Below are 14139 nucleotides of genomic sequence, written 5' to 3'. Positions count from 1 at the left end.
GACACAGTGACAGTTAGTTGCTATCACCATCATCATCATCACCACCATCATCATCGTTGTGACTTAGGGATAAGTTTTGGTTTTGTAGATTACATCGAGGGGGAAATGGACTGACTTGCCGTATCGAATCTCCTCTGATCTCTCATCATAATGAATCTTTGTATTCTAGACTCCGTCCTGTTTATTCCTGCCAGAACAGTGTTCCTGCAGCACAGTGTTGCTTATGTCTCTCCTCCTCCGGGCTGCTAACCGTGGCTACTCCCACACTGCATGCATTCTTAGAGACACCCAGTACGTGGTGCAAAATAAAGGCCTTTAGCTCCACCCCCTGTTTCTGGCACCTGGTAAAATTAACAAAAAGACCATCAATACATCTATATACAGTAAGAGAACAGATCGGGAGGGTGAAATAGGAAACGGGATGATGTGATAGCAGGAATCATGGGTGATGGTAGGTATTATTTCCAGTTGATGAACGAACAAATAAATGCTTACGTGTTTAAAAAAATTTTTTTTTAACATTTGTTTATTTTTGAGAGACAGAGACAGAGCGTGAGTGGGGGAGGGGCAGAGAGAGAGAGGGAGACACAGGACCCAAATCTGGCTCCAGGCTCTGAGCCATCAGCACAGAGCCCGCCGCGGGGCTCGAACCCCCCAACCGGGAGGTCTTGACCTGAGCCGAAGTCAGATGCTTAACCGACTAAGCCACTCAGGCGCCCGATGCTTAAGTGTTCTCAAAAGTGAGAGAGAGAACCACCAGAGGAGGAAACACAGATTGTTAACACCAAGTGACCAGAAAGAAAAAGAAGATGCTGCCCACGGAGCCAAAGAAAGTATTAAAATGAACACAACAGTTACATTAGCAAGAGGGAGGACACTGCCCATTCTTGTACACAATTGATAGGAATGTCAATTAATACAGTGTTTTGGAGGATGATTTGGAATCCCGTGTAAAGACTTAAAATCTCAAACTAAAATAAAATAAATAAAATTAAATTCCTCAAGAACCTTTTTCCAGCATCTCGTGCTCTTCGCAACAAGGTCACTTCTGTGATGGGTCCCGCAGGTAGGCCTGCCCAGTGTGACCGGGCTGGTCGCCGAAGGACCTTCCGTAGCAGAGATGAACGAACAGCAGGCCGACTCGCTCGGGAGAAGCAGAGGCAAAGCAGTGCAGGAAGGGTCACGTGGGAGTGTTTCCCGTAGGGAAGTCAGAATCGACGAAAACAGGGTTCAGTCTGGCTTCTTGTATCATCAGCATGCGTGAGCCATTCCAAACAACGTCAGGGAAAGGACGCTCCCTTTGAAAGGTGCAGCGTTGGCCTTGCCTCCCCATCCGCGCACATCAGAGCCGGTGGCGGCCCAGAGGAGGCCCGGCAGACGCTTGTCAGGGATGGCCCCCGAGAGAGACCCAGACGGAGCCTTGTGTACCGAAAGTGACAGTGTCTCACATCCTGTTTTTGTTAAACAAGTCCATTGCAGAATGGCATGAACGGTGTGAGTCTGTTTGCATTATATGTGTATGTGCTTCGTGTTTGTATGTATACCTGTTGTCCTGTAGACGTGTGTACTCTCATACGCGTGTAAACATGTCTACACGAATAAAATCAGGATACACAAGAGATGGTTACTATGCCCCCTGGATGCTGGGCACAGTGAGCCACGGGATATTATTTGAGATTTTTCTTTTTAAACAGGGAGTTTCTATGACTTTGTAATACATTTTTTTCTGACTCATTTCAGATTAAAACCATGCGCTTTTTAGCATTCATAATAATTTATACAGAAGTGGAGTTGTCTGTAGAGTATTATATAAACATAATCTGTACTGAGATTTTTCTCTCCAAGCTAAATTGTCTTCTTGAATTTTACCTGAATTCCACTTATGGGTAAGTCAAGAAGTCTTTTCAGGTTATTGACAGCCTGTGTTGTTGTTAGCTTTGCTGTGTTTCTTTTCTACAAACCTAATCGGATAATGTACGTGTTTATTATAAGCTAACAAGGTTTAATTTTCAGGTATAGATTCTTTTATTCTCTTTTATTTACTTTTTTCCCTTTTCCCTTTTTTTATGAAGTTAAAATGCACGTAATAGAAAACTCACTGCCGTGGCCATATTTACGTGTACAGTTCAGAGGTATTAAGTGCGTTCACACTGTTGCACAACACCATCCATCCCCTCACTCTTTTCGTGTGGTACCTCGGGAACCCTGTGCCTATTAAACACTGACTCCGCATTCTCCTCTTCCCCCAGCCCTGGCAACTGCCATCCTCCTTTCTGTCTCTGATTTTGATGCCTCTAAGTACCTTATACAAGTGGAATCAGACAACGTTTGTCTTTTTGTGACTGGCTTATTTCAGTTCTCCAGGTTCAGCCCATGTTATAGCACATTGCAGAATCCTTTTCTTTTTTCAGGCCAAGTAATATTCCTCTCTCTCTCTCTCTCTCTCTCTCTCTGTGTGTGTGTGTGTGTGTGTGTGTGTGTGTGTGTGTGTGTGTACATCACATTTGACTTATCTCAGTGCTAGACAGACACTTGGATTGCTTCCATGTTTTAGTTTTTATGAGTAATACTGTGAACATGCATGTACAAATATCTCTTAGAGACCCTGCTTTCAATTCCTTTTGGTTGCATGTCAAGAGGTGAAATTGTTGGATCATATGGTAATTTTATTTTTAATTTTTTGAGGAACCATACTGTCTTCCACAGTGGCTGTGCCATTTTACATTCTCACCAACCGTGTGCAAGTGTTGCAGTTTTAACACATCCTCACCAACATCACTGTTTTCTGGCTTTGGTTTGGTTTGTTTTGTTTTTGTTTTTTGTTTTTTGCATAAACTGTTTTAATGAGTGTGAGGTAGTTTCTCACTGCAGTTTTGATTTGCATTTGTTGCAAATGTTGAGGCAGATGTTGATGTGAAGTGTCTTTTCGTGTGCTTATGAGTCATTTGTATGTCTTTGGAGAAATTTCGGTTCAAGTCCTTTGCCCATTTTTGAATTGGGTTGAGTTTTAGTTCTCTATATTCTGGATATTAATGCTTTATTCGCAAATATTTGCAAATATTTTCTCACATTCTGTGCGTTGCCTTTTTCCTCTGTGGATAGTGTCTCTTGATGTAGACATTGTTAAAATTTTGGTGAAGCCCAGTTTGTCTATTTTTTCCTTTGTTGCCTTTGACTTTAGTTTCATATCTAAGAAACCATTGCCAGGGGTGCCTGGGTGGCTCAGTCATCTGTGTCTGACTTCGGCTCAGGTCATGATCTCACGGTTCATGGGTTTGAGCCTCACATCGGGCTCTGTGCTGACAGCTTGCTCAGAGCCTGGAGCGTGCTTCGGATTCTGTGTCTCCCTCTCTCTCTGCCCCTCCCCTGCTCACGCTCTGTCTCTCTCTCAAAAATAAATAAAGATTAAAAAAAAAAAAAAAAAGAAACCATTGCCAAATCCAGCATCACGAGGCTTTTATCTTATGTTTTCTCCTGAGAGTTTTGTTTTAGGTCTTACATTTGGGTCCTTGATCCATTTTGAGTTAATTTTTGTATATGGTGTTAGGTAGCAGTCCACCTTCCTTCTTTTGTATGTGGATATCCTGTTTTCCCATCACGGTTTGTTGAAAAGACCGAATGGTGTTGGCCCCCTTGTTGAAAATCATTTGACTGTATATGCAAGGGTGTATGTTTGCCATTAGGCCAGTGCTACATTGTGTCCATTGTGTTACTTTTATAGTAGGTTTAAAACCAGGAAGTGTGAGTTCTCTAGTTCTGTTCTATTTCAAGATTGTTTTGGCTGTTTGGGAATCTCTTGGATTTCATGTGAATTTTAGGATGAGATTTTCCATTTCCACAAAAAAAGCCATTGGGATGTTGATAGGGATCCCACTGAATCAGTAGATTGCCTTGGGTAATACTGACACTTTCACAGTATTAAGTCTTATAATCCATGAACATGGGATGTATTTCCATTTATTTATGTCTTCCTTAATTTTTTTTCAGCAGTATTTTGTAGTTTTCATTGTACAACTCTTTCATTTCCTTGATTAATTCCTAAGTATTTTACTCTTTTTGATGCTATTGTAAATGGAGTTGTTTTATAATTTCCTCCTCACATTGTTCATCATGTATAGAAATGTAGCTGATTCTTTTTGTATTGACTTTGTTTTCTTGCTACTTTGCTGAATTTATTACTTCTTATAAATAATACTACTAGTTATTCCTACATATAGGATTGTATCATCTGCAAAAAGATAATTTTACTTCTTCCTTTCCAATTTAGATGGCTTCTATTTTTTTTTTCTTGCCTAATTACTCTCTCTAGAATTTCCAGTACTGCATTGAATAGAAGTGATGAAAGCAGGCATGTCTTGTTCCTGTTCCTGATTTTAGAGGAAAAGCTTTCAGGTTTTTGCCATTGAGTATGATGTTTGCTGTGGGTTTTTTTATATTTGGCTTTTATTACATGGAGGTAGTTTTCTTATATTCCTAATATGTTTAGTGTTTTTATCATGAAAGGGTGTTGAATTTTGTCAACATCAATTTCTGCATCAATTGGGATGATCACGCAGGTTTTTCCCTCCATTTTATTGATGTGGCATATTACATCAATTGATTTTCATATGTTGAACTATCCTTGCATTCCAGGATTAATCCCACTGGGTTGTGGTGTATGGTCCTTTTAGTTTACTGTTGAATCTGGTTTGCTGATATTTTGTTGAGGATTTTTGCATTGATGATTATCAAGGATATTGTCCTATAATTTTCTTTTCTTATAATGTCTTTGGCTTTAGTATCAGGGTAATGCTCTCTAACATAGAATGTTAGGTAGTACTCCTTTTTTAATTTTAGGAAAAAGTTTAGAGGATTGTTAGTTCTTTATTATTTATTAAAAAAATTTTTTAACGTTTATTAGTTTTTGAGAGAGCATGAGAGGGGAGGGGTACGAAGAGACAGGGAGACACAGGATCTGAAGCAGACTCGAGGCTCTGAGCTGTCAGCACAGAGCCCAGCGTGGGGCTCGAACTCACAACTACAAGATCATGACCTGAGCTGAAGCTGGATGCTTAACCAACTGAGCCACCCAGGTGCCCCTGGTGTTAGTTCTTGAAAACTCATTAGTGAAACCATCTGGTCCAGGGTTCTTTATTAAAAGATTTGTGATTTCTGATTCAATCTCCTTACTGTTTATAGGTCTGTTCAGTTTATTGATTTCTTCATGATTTAGTCTAGTAACTTTTGTGTTTCTAGGAATATCCAGTTGTCCATAGTGCTCTCATAATTTTATTTCTGTAGAATTGGCAGGAATGCCCCCACTTTCGTATCTGATTTTAGCAATTTGAGTCTTCTCTCTTTTTTCCTTAGTCCACCTAGCTAAAGGCTATCAATTTTGTTGATCTTTTCAAAGAACAGCTTTTGGTTTCATTGATTTTTTTTCTGTTTTTCTGTTCTCTATTTCATTTATCTCTAATCTTTATTTCTTTCCTTCTGCTAGCTTTGGGATTCGTTTTTCTTTTTTCTAATTCCTTAAGTTGTAAATTTATGTTGCTGATTTGAGATCTCTCTCTCTTTTAAATGTAAGCATTTATAGCTATAAATCTCCCCCTTAGCACCACTTTTGCCATCTCGCATAAGTTTTGGTATGTTGTGTTTTTATTTTTATTTATCTCTAGGTATTTTCTAATTTCCTTTGCTATTTCTTCTTTCTCCATTGATTGTTTAAAAGTTTGTTGTTTAATTTCCACAGTTTGTGATTGTTCTAGTTTTTCATGTTTTCTCACGCCATCTTGTTGTGACCTGAGAAGATGCTCTGTATGATATCTGTCTTTTAAAATCTATTGTGATTTAATTTGTGGCCTAACATATGGTCCATCCTGTAAAAATGTCCCATGTGCATGTAGGAAGAATGTGCTGCTGTTATTGGATGGAGTGTTCTGTATATAACTGTTAGATCTAGTTGGTTTATGGTGTTAAGTCTTCTGTTTCCTTATTTGTCTTCTGTCTTCTTGTATCCATTATTGTAAGTGGGGTTTTGAAGTCTCTGTTATTGTAGAACTGTCTGTTTCTCCCTGCGGCTCTCTCCATTTCTGCTTCATATATTTTGATGGCCTGTCATTGTGTACATGTTTTTAATTGTTGTATCTTCTTGCTCTGTTGAACCTTTGACGCATTGTGCCTTCCTTCTCTTCTGATATCTTTGGATCTAAAGTCTATTTAGTCTCATATTAGCATAACCACTTCTGTTCCCTTTTGGTTACTATTTCCATGGACTATGTGTTTCTGTCCTTTTACTTTCAACCCATTCGTCTTTGAATCTCAAGTGAGTCTCTTATAGACAGCATTTAGTTGGATCATGTGTTTTTATCCATTCTGCCAATCTCTGTCTTCTGATTGGAGAGTTTAATCAATTTACATTTCAAGTACTGATCAGAAAGGACTTATTTCTGTCATTGTGCTATTTGTTTTCTCTGTCGCTTACAGACTTTTATTTCTTCATTTTCCTCATTTCTGTCTTTTTTTGTGTTCAGTTGATTTTTTTTTAATAATGAAATGTCTATATTCCTTTGTAATTTTCTTTTGTGTATATTCTATAGTTATTTTCCTTACGGTTGCCATGAGGATTATATTTAACATCCTAAAATTATAACATTTTAATTTTAACTTACAGCAGTTTAACTTCAATAACATATGAAAAGTGTCCTGCACAGGTCTGTCCCTACTCCCTTCAGTGGTTGATGTCACAGAATTACATCTTTACACATGTGTGCCCAACAACATAAACCAACAATTCTTTCAACTGCATTAGTCTCCTCAATTATGTAGAAACTCAAAGATTTAGAGTTACAAACCAAAGTTACAGTAATATTAGATTTTACATTAATGATTTTTTTTTAATTTAAATGTATTGGTTGGTCTCTTAGGTCCTGTAGAAAACAGAAAATACAGTTACAAACCATTGTTACAATAATACTAGCTTTTGTAACTTCTCATGCATTTACCTTAATTGAGATCTTTATGTCTTCATATGGTTTCAGTTACTGTCTAGTGTCCTTAAATTTCACCTTGATCATTTTTTTGCTGGGCAGGTCTAGTGGTCTTGAACTTCCTCAGCTTTTGTTTATCTGGGAATGTCTTGATTTCTCCCTCACTTTTAAAAGATAGTTTTGCCAGATATAGGACTCTTGATTGAGTATTTTTATTTTAGCACTTTGAATATATTGGCTGGCCTCCCAAAGTGTCTGATGAGAAATATGCAGAAAATCTTATTGAATATACCTTGTATGTGATGATTTGCTTTTGTTGCTGCTTTTAAGATTCATCCTTCATCTTTGGCTTTTGAAAGTCTCATTATTATTTGTTTTGGTTTGGGTGTCTGAATTCATTTTTCTTGGAGTTTTTCGAGCTTCTTGGATATTTATATTCCTGTTTTTCTTAAAATTTGGGAACTTATTAGCCATTATTTCTTCAAATGTTTTCTCTGCCCTTTTCTATCTTCTACTGGGACTCCCATGATTTGTATGCTGGTCCTTTTTATGGTTTTCCATTGGTCTCTAGGCTCTCTTTACTTCAATCCTTTTTCTTTCTGTTCATCAGCCTCTATAATTTTCATTCTCCTGTCTTCATGTCACTGTTTCTTTCTTCTGCCTCCTCAAATCTGCCTTTGCTTCCCTTCAGTGAATTCTTCATTTCAGTTATTGTGCCTTTCAGCTTTAGAATTTCTTTTTGGTTTCATTTTAGGTTTTCCTGTCTCTTTATTGATATTTTAATTTTGTTCACACAGTGTTTTCTTGACTTTCTTCACATCTTTCTTTAGCTTTTGAGCATCTTTAAGACAGTTGCTTTAAAGTCTTTGTCTAGTATATCTGCCATTCAGTCTTTTTCAGAGACGGATGAATTTGAATTCTTTCTTTCCTCTGCGTAGGCCACACTTTCCTATTTCTTTGTATGCCTTGTGATACTTTTTTGTTGTTGAAAACTTCTCTAGTGTTTGCTGGCTTTTTAATTATAATTTTAGTATATTGTTTTTGTGGCTTCGGTTGTTGTAGTCCGTTTCTCTGCTGGGGATCAGCCTGAGGTGTAAACTTAATGTTTTCTCAGGTCTGTTTTGAGCCTTTCTGGGGACATGTGCAGATACTTTCCAATTTTCCTCATACGTGCAGTTGCTTCTGAATGTCCCACTCTTTGATATCTGGTTCTGAGGAGGGGAAAAGTGAAAAATGAAAGAGGAAAAAAAGCGTGAGTCCTTTATATCTCCTGGAAGTCACCTGAGCTGGAGGGGGAGGCTTGCAACAGTGGGGGGGAGAGGTACGACAGTGGCTGTCTGCCTGTCTGCACCTCTGGGATCAGAGGCAGCAATCAGCCCTCAGAGCACAGATCCCTGCCATTTGGGGGACAGAGTCCTTTTTGCCCACCCTAACCCCACGAGCTCTGTGTATAAGCTGCTCCAGGAGCAGGTGTGCAGCTGTCTGCCCTGTGGCTGTGGATGGGGAATAGGTAGGCGCTGCCGTGCTGGGAGCTCAAAGTGACCAGTTTGCGCTCCGGGCCTTCCCCTGGAAGCTGAATGCCTTCCACAGACTCCAGAGCTCCAACATAGCTACATCAGACACATTCTACGAGTGCACTTGTGGTCTAGGTGGGAAGACCGATTGCTGGTGCTTCCTGCTTGGCATCGTCCCAGAATCCTCTCTTTTTTTTTTTTTTATTTTGCTTTTGTATTTATTTTTATTTTCAGGCAATCAAAACGTGAATTATGTTTAAAAAAATTTTTTTTCAATGTTTGTTTATTTTGGGGAGAGACGGAGAGAGCATGAGCAGCAGAGGGGCAGAGAGAGAGGGAGATACAGGATCCGAAGCAGGCTCCAGGCTCCGAGCTGTCAGCACAGAGCCCGACGCGGGGCTCGAAGTCACAAACCGGGAGATCATGACCTGAACTGAAGTCAGACACCCAACTGACTGAGCCACCCCGGCGCCCCATGAGTTATGTTTTTAAATCAGAGTTTCTAGTTTAGAGTGCTGTGTGGTTAATTTTTATTTCTGTTTATTCGTGTTCTGTGGTTTGTGCTTGACCTTTTGATTTTTTTCTTTAAGGTCAGTCTAGATTGATTCAGTATCATCACACATAAGCGACTCCTTTATTTTCCATAAAACTAAGTTCCATTTTCATATTTCTTTTGTTCACCCAGACAAGTGACATTTTGAGCTAGTGGTGCCAGCCCTCAAATAGGGACCTCCCAGTTAGCCACAGCCCTTAGGACGCTCCGCCCGATGTGAACATCTGGGCTGTATGGCCTATAAGAGCTCTTTTCCAAAGCCATTAAGTTCAGACGGTGGCTACTACATGAGGAGCCTCTCAGTTCCTGCTGATGGAAACCCAGTTCAAGCTAACGGACACAGAAGACGGAATTGGTGACTCACGTAACTGAGAAATCTCGGGGCCGAGTTTGGAAGCGTCTGCCACCAGGGCTCTCGGAGTGCTGAGGTTGGCCAGGCCGAGGCCCGGCGCGTGGGGCCGCCACGGCAGGGTGTGTGCGTGGTCGCCGCGGCTGCAGCGTGGCCAAGTGTCTCCCGTACCGAAGAGGGTCTCTGTGATCAGCAGACGGGGCGCAGGTGGGTGCCTCCTCCGTTCTCCCTCCTCATCAGCTTGGCGATACTTACTGAATGTTTGGTCTCTTCGCTTCGTGGATTACCTCGTCTGAAACCTCCACGCCATGTGAAGTCGGTGTGGTCCGATCCCTGTCTTCACAGGTGACCAAACTGAGATAGTGTAAAGGAAGTAATCCACTTAGGGTCACTTGGCAAGCGGCATAGGGTGACGCTTCAGACTCAGGCCTCCTGGTTCCAACCTGGTGCTCTTAGCCAGTACCCTCTCCTCTTTCTAGATACAGAAATTCTTTTCCTCACCCCCCGAACTTTAAAAATATACCCCACCACATGTAGTAAAACTCTCACACGTTCTAGAAAAAGGCACTCCCGTTCTATCCAAAGTCACGTCGAGGCGGGGCCCCCACAGGCGCAGTGGGCAGCGCAGGGAGTTTATGGCGGTGCTGTCCCCTGCTTCCCTTTGCTTCTATGTCTCATGTTCTTCTGGTTTGCCCGTGCTGCTCGGAAGCATTTTCTGGAGCCCCGCTTCTCCAGTTTATGTGTTTTCCCAGACCCAGCCAGTTCCTCTGGATCCTAAGGTCCTTCTTTTCTTTAGACGATCTTAGTTCTGTGTTCTGGTTCCCCACAGTACTGCCCGGGACGGCTGTGGAGTCCCTCCACTGGACGTCGTAGCAATAGCCTTGGCATTCCTGATTACTTCCCTTTTCTCACCCCCCGAGAAGGTATACGTTTCATGTTCCCTTTTGAACATCAAGTGTCCTAAAATTCAAATGTAAGGAGACTTCTTTTTTTTCTTTTTTGTTAAAAAGTATTTGTTTTGAGAGAGCGAGAGCACGAGTAGGGGGAGGGGCAGAGAGGAGAGAGAGAGAATCCGCACCGACAGCTTGGAGCCTGACACGGGGCTCGATCTCACGAACTGTGAGCCAAGATCGAGAGTCGGACGTTCAACCCCCTGAGCCACCCAGGCGCCCTCAAATACAAGGAGACTTCTGCCCTACCTTGAGTAACAGGAGCCAAATTTACCTCCTGCCTGCACAACTAAACACAGTCTGATCAAAAGTATGAGGCAGTGACGGTCGGATGTCAGCCCGCGTTCCCTGAAAGAGGGAAGACAAACAGGTGACCCCTGCAGGGGCCCCAGCTCCCTTCTTGGAGGAACTTCCAAATCGTAGACGAGCCGCGGGGTCGGCAAGGGTCGTGCTGGTCTCCCTGGCAGAGCCCCTAATTAGAGCCGGGAGGCCATGGAGGCCAAGGCCCTTCAGTCCAGAGGACAGAATCACAGAGAGGGAGCGCTGTGCGGACAGCGAGGACAGAACCATATGAAAGGAATCAGGCACTCGTCGCGGCAGCCCACACACAGCCATGGGTTCTTCACGGTCCCGTGGGCCAGAGCAGGAAAAGCCGACGACCTGTGGAATGGCAGGAAGGGCCCTGCCTCGTTAGCGCAGCAAACGAAGGCCTGCCCTTATCCTGGCTCTGCTCCCTTCTAAGGCTTGAAAGCGGACTCCTCTCTAATTCCTGTTACACGTACATTACCTCTTTTGTAACTGTCCCACAATTCTTTGGGTCTTCTCGTCGTCTTAATCCTTTTTCTCTTTGCGTCACACCCTTGGAGGTTTCTATTGACCTTTCTGCAAGCTCACGGGTGGCTTCCTCGGCCACGCCCAGTCTCCCGATGAGCAGGACAGAGGCCGCCTTCTTCTGTGTTACGTTGTTAGGCGTCTCTAGCGTCTCCTCTTGATTCTTTTTTAGGGCTTCCCTCTGGCTGTTTACACGACCCATGAATCTTGTGTATTTCCCTCGACCCCTTGGCATGTCAATCATCGCTGTTCTGAATTCTCAATCTGGTTATTCTGACGTCTCCAATGTACCTGAACGTTTGTTCTGTTTCTTCAGGCTGTAGCCTTCGTCTTTGATCGTGACTTGAAATTGTTTGCAGAAAGCTGGGTATGATTTACTCACTGGCTACGAGTTAGTTAGGCTTTATTTGCTTTTTATAGTGGCTGCGGTAGCAGAGGCCAAACGTTTTCTTTTCTTTTTTTCCTTTTCTGTCTCCCATGTTGTGTTTGGGTTTCCTTGGAGACTTCTACTTAATAAGGTGTGAGATGTGCAGTTTTTCAGTTGTATTCTCCTGTTATTTTGCAGGATCCCCACTTGCCCTGGTGGTGAGGGTGTGGGGGAGGGGATGCCTTCTGTAGTCCTGTGATCGGGTCTCAGCCTGTTATGGAGCCTGTGCCCCTGGGCTCTGACTTTCACAAGTGCTTTTCAGTTCCCCTTTTCTGCTTTCATGAGACAGGGGGATTGGGTTGGATATCTCTTTTCTTCTAGGTAAGTTAGGCTCTGGTAAGATCGTTTCTTTTGAGGCCAGCCTTATTAAGAATAACACAGTGCCCTGGTGTATTTCAAAATGCCAATTTTTTACTTCCCCCTGCTGGAAGCATTGGGAGAATTTTTCTCCATCTTGTGAGAACCTGGTAGGGCCCCCAGAGGTAAAAACTCATAAAAGTATGGGGATCCTCCCTTAAACTGAGCCTCCCTAGAGTTTTGACTTCTCCGATTTGTCCACACTGAGCCTCCAGCAATTTGTCAATTGTAGTTTAAATTTTCCTCCTTGGTGCTAGTCTGTATATACTGGAGAGTTCTCTGAACTGTGATTCTCTGTAGCAGACAAGCATCTTTATAATTTGGGGGGCAGCAGTTTGTGACCTCAATTCTCTGCTGGATACAAGAAGAGTTGTTGATGTTTCGTTGGTTGAGCATTTTTCTTGTCTTTGGGATGGAGCGATGCCTTCCGGGCTCCTTACGTGCCGGACCAGACACCGGAAGCCTCCATTGTTTCCTGCTTTTACAACACATTTTCTCCCCTGTTTCCATGATGTCCCTTCTTTCAGTGCCCTGACAGCTCTGACTTTTCTTCTCTGTCTTCCTTTGCGTCTCTCCATCTGGAAGATCCGCTGCTGGGCCCCTTCCCCAGTGACTGCTCTTCTCCTGCGGCTCTGACACCTGAGCAAGTCTCAGTTTCAACATCCTGAGCGTCTGACATCTTATGGGCACTTCACAGCCAGTGTCTCCAGAACTGAATTTGCTTTCCGCGAATCCATCATCCTTCTCCCCCGACTGCACCCCACCCTCCTTTCTTCTCCCACAAACCTACCCACACTCCCTTCTTTCTTTCTTTGTGCCTGGTGCTCTGGTTCGTGACTCTGCCACCCCATGCATGCATTTCCTCACGCCAGCACCCTGTGTGTTACTCTAGACCTTCCTTTCTCGCTCACACAGCCCCGACCGAACATTTTCATCTCCAACAAAAACAAATCGAAAACTGCCTCTTCATCCTTGCCCCGCCGCCGTTGCTCATATTCGGACCCTAGTTTACCGTCTTTTCTCTCCGCCGCTCCTGCATTCCTCCCTCCACGGTGTCCACCTTGCAGTGTTCCAGAAAGCATCGCATTGCCTCTCTGTTGCCTGCGGAGGCAGTCTCCCGTTTCCCAATCTGTAAACAGTTCACTGAGAGTATGGGCATACGGCACTAGAAATTCTGTTTAGATTTATTTTTCTTTATTTCAGCTTGTAAGAATGGATCTTTTTTTGTCTTGGAATGTAGTAGAACCACAGCACGCACATGTGATTTATAAATATACATATATCAAGGTTGAATACTCAGAACTTCTTTTAGCGATTGGGGTACGTGATAAAAGGTTGAGGGACCCTGTGCGTACAATGTAAGATCCCAACCGCTCAGGTTTACGCGTGGGGCCCTCGGTTCTCTGGACCCTGCCCACGTGTGCCTCCCTCTCTCTTCCTGTTTATCCCCAGCATCCTGAACTCGCTCCTGATGAGCCACCTGGTGTAGAAGTTACCAGGTTGTTTCATGACTTCATACTGTGGCTTCTCCCTGGAATTTCTTTATTACTCGACCCTGCCCTTTTTCCCCATCCGCACCCCAGCCAGCAGACTCCCGTTTCTGAATTCCTTTCTGTGACCCCTTCCTGTCTCTACGCTGCCCTCCGCAAGTGAAGCCATCACCCCTCTTGCTGTCCCGCTGTCCGGGTCGTTCACTCAGCCCTCCCGCCGTACCTCGAGCACCTACTCTGTGCTGCTCCAGGCCGGGAAGACCAGGGTGGTCCCTCCACCTGTCTGCCTCCTTCACAGTGAGCTCCTTACAGGCACCCCCCCCCCCCCCCACCATTCCTTACCTCCAGCATCCAGCAGCTGTCTCGGCAGCCTGCACAAGCGTGTGAATCAGTGAGCGAGGGCACTGGGCTGCCGACGTACCTTTCACCAGCGAGAGTCTATTTTTATGAAAAATCGATCAGGAACTACGTTGTGTATTTGTGGATTTCTGAAGCCAAAATCTCTCTTGTGGTATAATTTACACTTGCTCACTAAATCCAAGCCCCCATTTAGTAGTAACCATAAGTTTGCATCTGTTTTCTGTGTAAGTTTGTGTATATATATGTTTTTATTTTAATTACTTTTTATTGAAGTGCAGTTGACACGCAAGAGTTCGGGTAGTTTTGGGGCACAGCATAGTGATTTGACAAGTTACGCTCG

The 14139-nt window shown here is 43.2% G+C and overlaps 1 protein-coding gene across 6 annotated transcripts in view; it reads left to right on the top strand.

Moving 5' to 3' along the window:
• LOC102960672 (mitochondrial intermediate peptidase) overlaps positions 1-14139 on the top strand; it is a 162892-nt gene that overhangs the window by 41194 nt on the left and 107559 nt on the right. The window lies entirely within an intron of this gene.

Source organism: Panthera tigris, chromosome A1 (genome assembly GCF_018350195.1).
Source record: "Panthera tigris isolate Pti1 chromosome A1, P.tigris_Pti1_mat1.1, whole genome shotgun sequence".
Taxonomy (NCBI): Eukaryota; Metazoa; Chordata; class Mammalia; order Carnivora; family Felidae; genus Panthera; species Panthera tigris.
Note: the sequence above shows the minus strand (reverse complement) of the source record. Positions and strands in the feature narration are given on the sequence as shown.